Source organism: Apium graveolens, chromosome 8 (genome assembly GCF_009905375.1).
Source record: "Apium graveolens cultivar Ventura chromosome 8, ASM990537v1, whole genome shotgun sequence".
NCBI classification, from domain to species: domain Eukaryota; kingdom Viridiplantae; phylum Streptophyta; class Magnoliopsida; order Apiales; family Apiaceae; genus Apium; species Apium graveolens.
Genome location: NC_133654.1, coordinates 197,751,443 through 197,768,104, shown reverse-complemented (window position 1 = coordinate 197,768,104; position 16,662 = coordinate 197,751,443). Strand labels below are relative to the sequence as shown.

Below are 16,662 nucleotides of genomic sequence, written 5' to 3'. Positions count from 1 at the left end.
ATTAGCAAATGTTGCAATATATTGAAGCATGCTGCTATGGTATATATATATATGCATGCCTGTTTCGTATTCTTTCCATATATATCTGTTGATTCAGTTGATAATACCTATGCTAGAGGATAGCGGTAATTTGCATATACCCTTAGTACAAGGACCCAAAGGTGAAAATATTTTCTAAAACCGGGAGTCGAGGATCCCGAGTAGATTTTGTATATATGGATATGAATATATATATATATATACTTATATATATATATGGTCATAGTTTTCAAAACTATTAATCGAATAAGGTTTATTCGATAACTTTAACTTTATTTTATTATTGAATATTATTTCGAATATTATTCGAAGGCGTATGACTCCTTTATATTAAATGAATATTATTTTGAATATTCATTCGAGGACTTATGACTCATTTTATTTTATTATCTGAATATTATTTGAATATTCATTCGAGGGCTTATGACTCAGTTTATATTATTTAATGAATATTTTTGAATATTCATTTGAAGATCTATGACTCCGATTATTTGCTGAGATTTGTTCTTTATTTTATTAAAGAATAAGGTGTAAATAATCAAACTTATTTTCGATTATTCAAATAAAGATAGTACTTTCATATAAGTATATCTTTGGTTATTTAATACTCGTTTCAAGTATAAGTTTTAAAACTTCTACTTCAATTATTTTTATAAAGATTATTCTTTATGGGAATATTATTTAAATAATAATATTCAGTCATTTTCTAAATATTCTGGGGACTGATTTACTTCATTGAATCAGCTTTACTCCAAACACTCTTTAAATTGTTTTCGAGTCTTCAAAATGATTTTTAAAAGTTAGGGCGGATCCCAAAAGTCATTTTTATATTTAAGATCTTCCTTTTTAAGGGGATTTAAATACTCGCTCAAAACCTGAGGGATCCGGCTCTGTGGTGTATTTTATATTCGCAACAAGGTTGCAGTTTTGGTAAATGAATTGATTACTTACCCAGCATTCGGGAAGTAAGTCCATCTATTGAGTCGGCATAAGCAACATGGGCTCAGTGGGCGTCCATGATAGTGTAAGTGGCTCAGTGGGAGTCCATCAAATGCATAAGTGGCTGAGTGGCAGTCCAGCATAAGGTCCTATTGAGACCAGGGTGATGACCAGTGGGGAATTCGTCCATCTACTAGTAGAAAAGGTTACTTATGGGTATCTTTGCCTGATCAGCAAGATATCTGGTTTATGCCAAAATTCTTTTCCTTTCCAAATTTATTGGATATTTCAAACTCTGTTCATACTTTACATGACAGAGGTTTTCAGGAAATGTATAAAGGAAGATGTATATGTGGATATATATATATATATATATATCAGAACTTAATGAAGTATGTCATAACTTCATTTCCTTTAATAATATTTTAAAGATTTAATCTATTCAAATCTTGTCTTGTAGTCTCATCTATGTGATGAACTGTTGAAAGCTCATTATACTTTGAACAATGGTAGTTCAAGTAGCTTTATAAATGATATAAGTGTAGTGAAGTATTTGGTAACTTCATCTTTTAAACTTATATCTAGTTAATAATTGTCTTATGAATGACAAAGATTTTCAGAAAAACGTTGAGACAAGGTTAGATATATGAGATCACCTTGCAACGATATTTTTTTATACAGTTATACACTGGGACTTTGTGTGTATTATGCATGGAAGAGGACTTCCAAGATTTTGAAAAGTATATATATATATATACTGAATATTTTGCGACTTCATCGCATTAAGATATCAAACTTGGTTCATTTCTTTTGACCAAGACTTTCATGAGTACTATGAGAAGGCTCATATACTATTAATCATTATACATATTATTTTGGTGGGCTTGCTACTCACCCTTACTTTCTTCTTTCATCATACAACAATAGATAGAAAGGATGAACAGGACCAAGCTCCCGATTCGCAAGTGATTAGGAGACATTCCGCAGTTTTCTAGAAGCATTGATGCCGCCGTAGGTGAGGTAGGAACTACCAATAGGCTAGGCTTTCAACTTCTAATGTACCAGATTTATGTATAATTATGAATTGTAATAATGGCAAAGAAATGTAAATTTATTCAGAAAACCTTTTAAGGTGTATTGGCAGATAATTGTGGAATAAAATGACTTGTGGTTATTTTTGGATGTTCATCTCTGAGACTATAACGTGTGGTGTGTGTGTTTATTGTGGGGTCACAGTACAGAGTAGTTGAGTAATTATTAAGATTGGGTGTTATTAAGGGAAATGGAACTCGTGACAACCCGGATCCCCGACCCCGGATTTGGGGGTGTTACAAGATCCTTGGCCAACAGCATCAATTTTATCAGAGTTTTAATTATCAAAGTTGATAACTACAAATGTGAATGTGAATGTGAATGATTGTGGCTTGAACAGATGTCTATATGTGTCTCTCTCAAATCTTCAAACTATGAGAACATCTGAGCTGGATGTAATTATTGACAGAGTTAATCCACTAATTCTAGAGGACACTCAACTGCTAAATGAACCCAAGAAGGCTCAGATAGTTGCTTTTCCTGAAGCCTATCTCTATCCAAGCAAGGGGTGGCCCACATCTGTTCATAAACTAAAAAGTGCAAGTTCTTCATAGTTCCAACGAACTGTGTAAGAGGAAATGCAAGATGGATAATGACCCTTGAAACTGATCTAAAGTCCAAGAAGAACAAGAAAATTGAAGATGAGGAGATGATCATAATCCGGGGAAGATATCTTCAAAATATTAATACCATGTTGCCAAACTCACAATTCAACTTAAAAGATGACAAGGATGATGAGCAGAAGCATGATGAGCAAAAACCTTCTGGCTCAAATCCAAGTCATTCTTCTAAAGCAATTGGTAACAAAGTTGAAGAAAAGAAGCAGGATGAGAAGAAGAGAGAGGATAAGAAACGGGGAGAAGAAAGAAGAAGAAAGAAGAGGGAAGATGGTGAAGGATCAAAGAAAAATGTCCAGTCAATTCAAATCCAACATGCTCAAGCCACTAAACCTACAAGCTCAAACATTCAACTACCCTTGACCTTAAAGCCTAAATTAGTGCATCACAGATGATCACTACTTTCAACAATTAGCTGAAGTAATGGTCAAAGTTTGGGTTGTATCATTGAGGGAAGTCAGAATCTATTATCAAGATGGATCTTACACTTTACTTGTCAGGAATTTAATGGACACATTCTCAACCATATAAATCAAAAGAGTGATTAGCTTGATGAAGGGGAAGGACACTAGTACAAGAGCATGGAGGGCTGTGTTGTGTGTATGGTTGAAAGTAAGGGATGAAAGAAGAGAAAAAGCAAAGACTAAAAAAGGAAGAAAGGGATAGGAAATATGTAGCAGAAATTTCCATGTTTGAACAAAGATCAAATGAGCTCAAGGCAAAGGGGATGAGCAGAATTTCTAAGGATGGACACTTTCTGAACATTAAGGTTGGCAGGATCTCAAGATTCAGAGTTGGTTACTTGAATGGTTATTCATTGGATGATTGGCTCAAGCTTGTGGAAGCTCTGAGAGGGACTGAAATCTTTGAAAAACTTCAAGTGCTAGTAAATCTCAAGAACCTTATTAAAAAAGAACCAGGCTATGGGAATTTCATGTAATGAATATAATTATCAAACTCATGAATCACTCAATGTATAAAAGTTGTATTTGTACTCTGTCAATTTTATGTAATCTTTTATTGTTTATTATAACTTACTGTTAGTCTTGTTACCAGGCATGAATTTGTGATAAACAGTCTTCTCACAAATTAGGGGAGATTGTTGTGCAAGACATGCCTGTATCATAACAAGACTAAGTCAAATTGACAACCCTAAGAATTAGTTGTATGATAATCTAAATTTCTATTTTGTATTGTATTACTTGAGTCTGTAAAAATATGAAAGATCATACTGGAGTATTTTTCTGTAAACAGTCTCAAGCCTAAGAATAAACTCTGGAAGAAGATCAAGAAGATCATGCCTCAGAGAAATTGTGAAGAAGCTTGGAGTTGAATAAATCTGTTTTAGGAAAAATGTTCTAAGTTAATATATCTACAAGTCACAGATCAAGTCATATAGAGAAGTCATTCGAGAACTCCAGAATGACTTATCGAGAAGTCCAAAATAGCTTATAGAGAAGTCTCTGAGATATCGACAAGCCAAATGAAGACATGAAGACTGGAGATATCGACAAGTCATATTATCATTAGAGATCTCAGAGATATCTACAAGTAAAAATGTATATAAAGATCTCTGAGATATCGAAAAGTCATTTCTGCATTAGAGAACTTAGAGATATCGACAAGTCAAAATGAAGATATGAAGATTTGAGATATTGACAAGTCAATTTTCTCATTACAGATCTCAGAGATATCGACAAGTTAAAATGCTTATAGAGATCTCAGAGATATCGACAAGTCGTTTCTACATGCAGAAATTTGGAGACCTCGACAAGCCAAGTTCACCTATAGAGAACTCAGAGACCTTGACAAGTCAAAGACACTTATAGAGAACTAAGAGATCTCAATAAACCATCATACTTATCGAGATGTCAGTTCTCTAAAGATCAAACCGGAGATCTCTATATGAACCTCAAGTACAGAATGCAGACAAGTTAAATATTCAAGATTATCAATCACCAAACGATCTAATCATTTAGATTGAAAAGTCTACAAAATCAACTTGAATAGTACAAGATCAAAGGCCAAGCTTAACCGACCAAGGAAAGTCACATACATACACGATTTGCAAAGATACACTAAGCCAGAAATGGAAAGCTTTAGAGATAACTTAAAGTAGGGTTTAGTATATCTTATTGCATGTTGTGTAAACCTGTGTTTACTAATCTATAAAGTAAACAGTGGTGCTTAGCTTTTAAATTGTATCAAAAAATCTAGTTTTTTCTTGTACTCTCTCAAGGAAGAAGCTGAGTTCTTTACTTACAAAGAACCCAGGATTTGTAGCAAAATACTAGCTTGATTTTAATACAAAATTAAGTGAATTTTGAAATATTGTGTGCACTTTTTTATTTCAGCTAACATAATATTACTACATTTCTAATATGCTTTGTTAACCAGGTAACAAATATTCAAAAAGCCTTAAAAATATCTAAAACACATTCACCCCCCTCTGTGTTGATTTCATTACCTAACAAGTGGTATCAGAGCTAAATCTGAAAGCAAACAGATTAAAGATCTTGGAAGAATGAATACACAGAAGATTAACAGTATCAAGATACCAGCCTTTGATAAATGTAACTACACATTATGGAAGAAAAATATGATGATGTTTTTAAGGATGGCCAATCCCTTGTACATCCAGATTCTGAAGAATGGGCCTTTTATTCCTATGGAAAGGATTGAAGAGTCTACAGATGGAGACATGGCCATCCCAACTTACTATGGTCCTAAAAATCCTTCAAATTACACAGACATTGAGAAGAAAAAAGTTTCTATTGATAGTGGTCTACAACTAATTCTGATAGACTCACTTGACAATGTCATGTACAATAACATTGTCAACTGTGACACAGCTAAATAGATCTGGGAGAAAATAGAAATTCTGTGTGAATGTAAAGACGATTTAGATCAAACCAAAGGAGACTACCGGTATCTGAGTATGTGGGTTTCATGACTAAACCAAAGGAAAGTATAACTGATTTCTTTGAAAGATTCAATAAGCTGATTAATGACTTGCAGCTTCATTAAAAATATTATTAATTTGAGGAAGTTAACTTGAAGTTTTTGCTCACCCTTCCTGACCATCTAGAACATAAGATTTCAGCTACAAGAGAATGGAGAGACTTGAGCAGAATGACACTGAAGGTTTTGTATGGTATTCTAAAAACCTATGAACTGGAAATAATCCAAAGAAAATCTTTAAGAGCTGGTCAAGGGCACATTGTTGATGGATCAAGTGCACTAGTTGTTAATGACAGCTAGTCATCTGATGATGAACTAGAAATCCAGACTCCAGTTGTTTTAAGTAATGAGCAAAAGAACAAGGAACCACAAAAGTAAGTTATTCTTGAACTTGAAGAGGATGGATTCTATACCTTGGATGAACAAGATGAGTTAGATCAGTCCATGACTTACTTAGCAAGGAAATTCTCTAACATTAGAGTAAAGAAGCCAAAGTTCTTCAAAAACTAAGGGCATACATCCAACAAGGACAACAGCTGGAAGGCAAAGGCACAATACAACTCTGGCAGCAAAAATGGCTACAAAAAAGGATCTGTTGATAGTTCAAATATTAGGTGCTTCAATTGTGATGAATTGGTTCATTTTTTTATAGAATGCAGGAAGCCTAAGAAGGTGAAAAAGGACAAGGCCAATCTTAAATTGGAGGCAAAATATGAGGCTCTTCTGAGAAAGCAACAGAGTAAAGCTTATATTGCAGAAGGAAAGAGTTGGGATGATTCAGATAATGATGATGATGAGGAAGTAGGAAACTATGCACTCATGGACTTGGAGCAAGGAGAGTCATCCTCATAAAAAACAAAGGTACCAACTCTTACCACTATTGATTTAAATGAAAGTCAATATAAGAAAACTGTTGAAAAGATGAGCATAGAAATGTTCCACATCCATACTAGCATGGTAACAACTACTGAGGAGGTCAGTAGGTTATCAAAAGCTAATGAGAAGCTTGAGAGTGAGAAACAAAAGTTTGATCTTTCTGTTTGTGTAGCTTGAGACAGTCAAGCAAGAGAATGAATATCTAAAGAACAAGCTGAAGTGTGCTAGTGAAATAGAAGCTATGTTAAGAGAAAAGATAGAGAAGAATGAGGTGAAACTAAAATCATTCAGAAATGCATCTCAGCTAGTTGGTCAGTACCATGAGAAGAACAAGCCATGTGCTAATATAGCTATTGTTTTGGATTATGATGCATTGAACGACAACAAGAAAGTTGAAGATGATAAGGGAAAAACAACTATTTTGAAGATGTCCCATCTATGCTGAGAAAGGTTGGTTCACCACTGTTTAAAGCATGTGAAGTAAATTTCAGTGAAGATGAGTTGATCATAAAGCAAGAACTTGCTCATGAGGAAAATAAAAAGAAATGCAAAGAAACAACTCCACCTTCTAAAAATGAGAAGAAGCCCATGATGGATCAAACCCCTAAGAAGCCAATCAAAGAGGTTAAGACTGAGAATGCAGGAAAGAAGAAGAAAAATAGAAATGGGAAGATTGGGATAAATAAGAGCAATAACTTTGCATTTGTTGCGGATGCTCCCAGGAAACAATGTCAGAAATGTGGATCTATAAATCATCTAACTCACCTTAATAAAAAGGCTGTTAGTGAGCTAAGATTGGGAGTATGCAAATATAATGAAGCAAAGACTAATGATCCCTACTCATTCTATGACAAATTTGATTGCATACCTTGCAACATGAAAGTAATGAAAAGTTGCCACAAGCTGAGAGTATATCTTAAGGAAGGAAATATTGAGTCCTCAGCTAAAAAGGAAAATGCACATCAATCAATGAATTCTATTCTTTTTGAATCATCAAATTCTACTTTTACTAAATCTGTTCATGAGAAGAAAGTACCAAACACTGTTTGGGTTGCTAAACACACTTAATCCTCATTGTGTACAGGGAAAAGTGAAGAAGGTCATATGGATCATAGACAGTGGATGCTCAAGATATATCACAGGTGATATAGCCTTGCTATCATAATTTGAGGAGATGGTTAGCCCATTAGTGACTTTTGGAGATAACATCAAAGGTTTCACAATGGGATATGGCAAGATAATTTTTAGAAATATTGTCGTTGAAGATATAACACTGGTAGCTGAGTGTCGTGATCAACCTCTTCTTCAATTCTGGAAAACTCTCTTCACACTTCTCGTTCCATATAAACTTCTCATTTTTTCCGGTAAGCTTCGTCAGATGTGTTACAATCTTTAATAAATCTTGAAAAACACTTGTATAATATCCCGCCAATCCTAGGAAACTTCTCACTTCTGTTGGTGTTTTTTGGTCTCTCCCAATTCATTATAGCTTTAATCTTTGTTTGGTCCATTTTGATCGCTTCATTACTGAATATGTCCTAAGAATTGAACTTTCTGCATCCAAAACTCATACTTTGAGAACTTAGCATACAATTTCTCCCTTCTTAAAATTCGCAGAGATATCCTTAAATGTTCTGCATGATCTTCTCTTGACTTCGAGTAAATCAAAATATCATCTATAAACACAATGACAAACTTATCAAAATGTTCCTCAAAAATTCTATTCATCAAGTCCATAAATGTTGCTGGGCATTGCTCAATCCAAAAGACATTACTAAAAATTCATAATGACCGTACCTAGTTCTGAAAGTTGTCTTTGGTACATCTTCAGGTTTAATCTTTAATTGGTGATACTCGGATCTCAAATCAATCTTAGAAAAGTACTTTGCTCCTTTTAACTAGTCAAACAAATCGTCAATTCGAGGTAATGGATACTTGTTCTTGATAGTAAGCTTGTTGAGCTTCTGATAGTTGATACACAATCTCATGCTTCCATCATTCTTCTTAATGAATGACACTGGTGCACCCTATGGGGACACACAGTCACTCCTTTTTTCCAATAACTCTTGCAATTTCTTTGCTAATTTGTAATATCCCGTATTTTTAGAATTATTATAATTATTATTTGAATATATAGATATATGTGCTTTTATGATTTTAGAAGGAATAAAATGGTGGATATTTTATTTATGTTTGACGAGTTGGTGTTATTGAATGGTAATGTGATAATTGTTAAGCGTTATATCGTTCCTTGTTAATATCTGAAAATATTTACTTAAATGTATTATTTTGAAAAGTTACTGAAAGCTGATCTTATTAAAATCGGTAAATTGAAATTGTTTTGTAATATCCGGGAAATATCGTGCAATTATTTTTATTAATAAATAATTATTATGTGAATTTTATGGGAATTTTGGTGAATTATCTAATGATTGATATTCATATTTGGGTGTTTATATGTGATAAAGTGCAAGTATTTTGATTTTTAATATGTCCATAATAAAGTATAGATAATTATGGTATTTTTTTGGTAATTTTTGGATTGTTATATAATTTTATAAGAATTTATAGATTTAATAATTATTCTCTGAGTAATTATAAAACTATTTTATAAATCCAAGAATCGTTCAACTTCAACCGTTTTTGCGTTTTTACAACCTGAAACTCTTCGGAAAACTCCTTCCTAACATAATTTGATTATTCTAGACATTTTCAGTGTTATGACTTTTTCGATCCGGAGTACAGTTTGACCCGTACGAGTCCCGATGCAAAATTTTTGATACGATAATCATTTCGGTAGATCAATAAAACATGTATTCTCGAGAGACGGGATACTTTTTCAATATTTTCTCACAGGGTGTTTTATAAGAAGCTCGGTTTTGATAATTATCCAAATCTGGTATCAAATTGCATCATTTTTATAGTTGCTTAGCGGCTAAGAAATCTATTTTTGGATCCGATATATCAGTGTAAATTCCGTATTAAATTCCAGAATGTTTCAAAAATCATGAAACTCATATTTTCTTAAGTTTTGAAAATTTAGAGAATTTTAAAATTATTTCAGAAAATTTTTGGATTATATTTACCGGCGCGTTTGTTCGTTAAATCGTAAAATGTGGGTATGATGCGTGAGTCAAAAATGATTTAAAAATTATAATTTTTTAGTTTATTACTTTTTAATTATTTCGAGAATTCTAGAAGTATTTCGGTAATTTTTCAAATTAGTTTCACTCATAAGTTTGTTCTTTAAATCACGACATGCGGGTTTGATGTTAAATTCAAAAATGTTTAAAAATTATAAAAATTTTATTTTACTAATTTTTAATTGTCCTAGGAATTTTGGAATTATTTTGGTAATTTTTTTTATTTATTTTTACTCGCAAATTGTATCGTTAAAGAGTAATTTATGAGTCAGAAGTCGGGTAACAGCTGATAAAAAGACCCGTGTCAATACAAAGACACGTGCCTGTTATTTTGTGTTGCGCGTGTTATGAAAAAACTAAACAAGAGGAAACCAAAGTCACCCACCCCTTTTTCTTACTTACCTTGCCCCATTTCCCTGTCTCTCTCTATTCTTTCTTATCTCGTCTCTCTTCTTTATTACAGTTATATTTTAATTCTTCAAAAATTCATATCTTCTCAACCGTCTGTCTAAATTTCAATTATTATATTTATAAACGATCAACGCTTCGATAACTATGCAAAGGTATATATATTGCAAGGTTTGAGAAGAAAATTTGCGGAGCATATTTTCCGTTTTAATATATTTTCGGGGTATTAAAAATGAGTTTGACGATATTGATTACTCCACATGGCATCTCAGCGTGTATGTGACTTTGGCTAGCATGTTGGTGTTTACATATTTATTTCATAATTTTTGGAAGTTTTTGTAGAAGTCGCTTTTGGTCGTGTTTTTCATTTCTGGCATGTTTATACATGCAAATATAAATTATCGCGTGTTTTAAATTTATAAATTTAATTAGAGTATAGTTGGATTGTGTTGTTTGGGAGTGATTTTAAGGGGGTATGACCCCGGGAAAAGTACGTTTTACAAAGACGTTATTTCAAAAAAAATTCTAGAATATTTATTTCAATTTCAAATTATTATCTTTTCTTATTTTCTAAAATCATAATTTGATTCAATTATTTATAATTTGTTTTGATTAATTATTTATTCATTTAATTAATCGATTAATTCATTTAATTGATTAATTTTAATTATAAATAGTTGAATGATGTGTAATTATTTATAATTGTGTCGAATAATATTCTAATATTATTTTGAACTTTTAAAACTATATAAAGGTATTGAATATTCAATTAATAATATTATTAATTGATTTATTCTTATCTTATTTGTAGAAAATAAACCGTTCATCCGTTTAATACGAAACGAACGCCTCTAAACTCTGAAAAATATTCCGCTTTCATTAAAAATACTTTAGAGACCCAAATTCTTTAATTTCAAAAGGTCGCTTATTTTACAAATCGTTCTGAGTCGATTATTGATCGATAAAGCATATTTTTGACTCGATTTCAATTTTAAACGTACCGAGTCAAATCTTTTGACGAGCCGAGTTATGTGTAAGATGAATTATGTGATACATGAATTATGTGTTTATGTGCTATGTAAATTATGTGCGTATGTGATTCAGAATTCTTGTGTTTGACTGTTATAATTATGTGCGGGCTATTATAAGCGTAGACGATAGGGTTTTGATGTGCAGTTCTTCGAGTAATTACTGTTTACACAATTAAAATTGTATCTTTTAATTATAGATGCGGATCATCCGAGTTGATCGGGACCAGACATTGAAAAGAATGGAATGTAATGGTATTGAATATCTGGCTTCTAGAAATCGTAAGAGCGGCGGATCAGTGACATATTGGAATAAAAGATGGTGATGTTTTGAGATAGAATATCATGATAGATGTGTCATTACGAGTGTGACTAACTGCTAAATCCCAAAGGCAAGTATCCCTATCATCGCTTATTGTTCAAGTGATATTTATTCTGAATCCTATTATGCAAGTTTCTACACTATTCTAAATCCAAAATAGTTCAATATTTTGATATCCAACTGCTTAAGATTATGCAAGTATTGCTTTCCTATTCTCAGTTCAGAATAGATAAATATTTTACATATCCCTGAATTAAATGCTTATTATACAAGTACTCCTCTGCTATTCTATGTTCAGAATAGCTAAGTGATTTTACTTATCAAATGAATGGATTTATAAATGTTTTTGGTTTTGAGAAAAATGATTTGATTGCGAGTATTCCTGCCCAAGTGAATGGGGGAATAAAATTTATAAGGGTGTCGAGTACTATGACCCCTCTCAATAAAATATTTTAAGATTTGATGGTTGTGTCAGAGGCCGTGGCGGCGGTCCAGTATGAGCTATGTATTATACAGTATATAATATCTTGCTAGGCTTATATGTGCCTTGGGTACCCTATTTTTAGTTGGATATGCTTCGGCATACCGGTGTTGCTCCGTGGCTGATCACCGTCGGCAACACGCTGTCGTTCGAGGATTCCAATCTAAATTATTATATGGCTTTTGATAATCTTATAAGATATGATTTATCAAGTGTTTTGGTTTTGAATAAAAGGTGAAATGCTGTTTTGATTTAGTTTCTGATTGATGTGGATATTTAGATTGTTGTTAAATATCAAAGGTGGTATTAGTATAGATGATTGATGTTGACTTCAATATGGGATGTTGTGAGCATCAAAGTTCGTATTGATATCTAATTTGATATGACAACAAAATGAGTATTAATATCAAGATTTCAGTTTTGAATAAAGTGTATGATTCAATCCATAATCATTGTTTCATGTTATTATTGTTTACGATATTTCTGTAAATACTGTTTTGCGAGTTTTATTCTTATGAAGATTCAAAGTATTGCTCAGGCATTTCGCTCAAAAATATCAAAAGAATTTTTAATAAATTTAAGGAACCAATTCTGGGATTCCTTAACTAAATTTTATGATTCAGCAATTATGATTTTAAAATGTTCTGTGTTGTTGCAGATGTCGGTTTTTATATCAAAAGACCTTATATATGCTATAATGAACTTGCTGAGCATTTCTTTCGCTCATACTTGCCTGTTTTCAAATTTAACCTCTAGGGAGGATTAGCTTGTGTTGTTTAGCTACATACTTCAAGAAAGCAAAGAAGAAGCTTTTGGAAGATGGTTGGTCCTGGATTTATGGAACTAGAGTAGGTTCTATTGTATAAAGTTGTATTTTATATGTATTAGTTATGTATTAAATCATTGGTCTAGTATACTTCTTTTGGAAGTTATACTAGTGGGTTAAGTTATGAGTTTAGAAATATGGAAAAGAGTTTTAAAAGAAAGAGAAAAATTAATTTATGGAATTTGGATATCTTGTTTCTAGAACTGTAACCTGAAAAAATCTTGGTGTAGTTTGGGGTTACAGATGCTTTATTTCAACTGTTACCATTTATTTATTAATTTAACAGTTTAATTTGGATTGAGGTTTCATCGTGACGACCAAATCCTCTTACCCCGGATTTCGGGGCGTTACAGGTTGGTATCAGAGCCGAGGTTATAATAAACTAGAAACGAGCGTGTATAGGAGTGTGTATAGTTATGTAAGAACGTTTGAGCTCATACCAAGTTCATGTTGGACAATTGGATATAGTACCAACGAGTAAGCTAACATGGGCGTATTCTTTTGAGATGGTTGTGTTGAGTGATAAGTTGCATTTTATACCACTTAGAATGTCTTAAAATAGCTTAAATTGGTGTCTTGAAATCAAGTATTTTGTGTATTTGATGTTTTTTTATAGTGTTTGTGCATTTCAGGGTAATAGTTGCATTTCGGGGGAGTAATCATCAGGAATAAACCTTGGCACGTGTTTAGCATTGCGAGAGGGAAGAGAGAAGCAGATTACAGCGAAGAAACGGAGCAAACTCAGAAAAAATCCAGTAGGGGTCTGAGCGCCCGCTCAGCTATGCTGAGCGGTCGCGCAGGAAGCTGAGCGCCCGCTCAGCTATGCTGAGCGGCCGCGCAGGGTCGGGAAAAAAGATAAATTATTTTAGACTTCTATTTCTGTTTGGCTTCCAACTTCTGTGTAATCTGAGTTTTATGGGACTTCTATATAAGTAGATTCAGAGACGTTTTCACTAAGGTTGGAATCGTTGTATCAAGCAAGGAGAGAAGGAGATAAGGAAGAAGACCGTTTTAGCACATCGCAAAGAAGAGGAAGCATATTTTCTTATGATTCTTTATTTCGTTGTAACATTGGATGCTAGTTTTCTTGCTTTGAACCTATTTACTCTTGTGACGTACTCTGGTTTAATATAATTAGTTTAGTTATTATTCTCTTGTGTTTATTTATCATGTTTTCATATGAACCCATGATGACGATAAGTGCTAACATAGGCTAATCGTGATCATGGGGTCGTAACGGATTTACTATGGAATTCTCTAGTTAGTTGTTTAATACCTTAGTATGTGATGATTGTATGATATCTAGTATTGGTTGTGCGTATTCGTCTTATGTGCATCGCGAATATATAAGATAGGGTCTTAATCTCTTGTGAAGCGACGGTGGATCTTGAGATTTAGAACTTGCCATGCTAGCATAGGTTCATGTATGATGTTGCATGATTAGTGGGTAACTCTAACCGTTTTATTCGCCCTGTGTAATCAAAAGGAATAACTTGTGCTTAAATCATTATGTTGTCAATTTCTGTAAACATATAGGGACTCAACATAATTGATGCCTATTCAACTTCTATCTTAATTGTGGATGTTTGGTAGAATGGTATTAGTACAATGAAAGTTGGCTTTTATCAGTTTCGTGTTATTCGATTAATGTCATCACTGTTGCATGCTAAGGGTAATAACAATGACTATTGAAGGAAGTAGTAATGAAGTTGTGATCTCATGAGTGTTTTAATATTGTTAATTTGAAGTGTTAATTAAGTGGTTAATTTTAGTAGTTAATTGTAGTTAATAATTAGTTAATCAAAATCTAAGTGTTATTGTCTTAACATTGATAACTAATCATACATTGGTGAGTGAGTTTAATTGAACATAATTAGTCTGAGTCTCTGTGGGAACAAACTAGAAAGTATTCTATATTACTTGTGAACGCGTATACTTGCGTATGTTATTAGCGCGTGTTTTCGCCCTAACAAGTTTTTGGCACCGCTGCCGGGGACTCGGCGTATTTGTTTAGTTTATGTACTTACCATCATTGGTCGTTAGGACTCAGTGATTAAGACGTTTTTGTTACTTATTATTTCCAATTGTGTTTCAGGTACTTTAGCGAGCGTTTATGCAAACTCGTTCTCGTACTCGCAAGAGGACTTTAGATACAGCTGAGGAGACAAATGAAGTTCTTGATATTCCGGAGAAGATAGATTTTGAAGATTCGGATTCAGGAAGTGAGCAGAAAGAACCAGTAATCATGGGTGATCTTATTGTTCAGGCCGATCCAGCTCTTATGGACTTTTCTCGGCCTAAAATTGATGACATTCAGTCAAGCATTCTTCATCCGGCTATTCAAGCTAACACCTTTGAAATCAAGCCGGACACTATTCAGATGGTACAGAATTCTGTTTCTTTCGGAGGTGCTGCGACTGAAGACCCCAACATGCACATAAGGAATTTTGTCGAGATCTGCAGTACTTTCAAATATAATGGCGTGACTGATGAGGCTATCAAGCTGAGGCTTTTCCCATTCTCACTGAGGGACAAAGCTAAGGACTGGTTACATTCTGAACCAGCTGGGTCCATCAGTACTTGGCAAGATCTTGCACAAAAGTTTCTGGTGAAGTTTTATCCAATGGCAAAGACTGCTGCTATGAGGAGTGCTCTTACTCAGTTTGCGCAGCAACCTACAGAATCTATGTGCGAAGCTTGGGAACGCTACAAGGAAATGTTGAGAAAGTGTCCACATCGTGGAATGCCCGATTGGATGGTGATCACTGGTTTCTATAATGGTTTGGGGGCCCAATCTCGGCCCATGCTCGATGCAGCAGCTGGAGGTGCCTTGTGGGCCAAAAGCTATACTGAGGCTTATAATCTTATTTAGACTATGGCTGCAAATGAACATCAAAACCCAACCCAGAGGATGATGCCTGGGAAGGTAGCAGGTATTCTAGAAGTCGATGCAGCCACCGCTATTGCAGCGCAGCTCCAAGCGCTGTCTATGAAGGTCGATTCTCTAGCTACCTATGGAGTCAATCAAATAGCTATGGTCTGTGAGCTTTGTGCAGGTTCTCATGCTACGGATCAGTGTTCTCTCGTCAACGAATCTGTTCAGTATGTGAACAATTATCAGCGACAACAGCAGCCTGTGCCAACTACGTATCATCCTAACAACAGAAATCATCCAAATTTCAGCTGGGGTAATAATCAGAATGCTATTCAGCCGCCATATCAGCAAGGTGTGAGTAAACAGTTCAATCCACCTGGATTCCAGCAACCATAGCAGTATGCTCAAAGGCAATCATATCCTCAATAGGGAAGTGCAGCTGTACCCACTAGTGTTGATTTTGAGGAACTTTAGCTATTGTGCAAGAGTCAGGCGGTTTCGATCAAGACCTTAGAAAATCAAATCGGTCAAATAGCCAATGCAGTGCTCAATCATCAGCCTGGAACACTTCCCAGTGACACGGAAGTACCAGGCAGGAAGGAAGCTAAAGAGCAAGTCAAGGCTATTACCTTAAGGTCTGGGAAAGTTGTTGATGCTGAAAAGGCAAAAGAAGGAGAAGCTGAAGTTGGAGATGAAGAAGCTAAGCAAAAGGAGAAAGTGGCAGAACCAAGGAAGACTATTGTTGAACATACTTTGCCTGAGGGTAATACATGGGAGAAATAGCTCTATCCTCCACCACCTTTCCCTAAGAGATTGCAACAACAAAAGCTGGATAAGCAGTTCGGTAAGTTTCTGGAGGTGTTCAAGAAACTTCACATCAATATTTCTTTCGCTGAGGCTCTGGAGCAAATGCCTAGTTATGCAAAGTTTATGAAGAGTATTCTTTCAAGGAAGGTGAAACTGGATGACCTTGAGACCGTTGCTCTAACAGAAGAATGCAGCGCTGTGCTGCAGCAAAAGTTACCTCCAAAGCTTAAAGATCCAGGTAGCTTCAC

General features: G+C 34.2%; 1 non-coding gene across 1 annotated transcript; it reads right to left on the bottom strand.

Annotated features, from left to right (window-relative positions):
• Window positions 1–15,370: 15,370 nt before the first annotated feature.
• LOC141681767 (small nucleolar RNA R71) lies at window positions 15,371–15,477 on the bottom strand. The gene has a single exon (XR_012559191.1). It is a non-coding gene; the product is annotated as a small nucleolar RNA R71 (small nucleolar RNA).
• Between the last annotated feature and the right edge of the window lie 1,185 nt (window positions 15,478–16,662).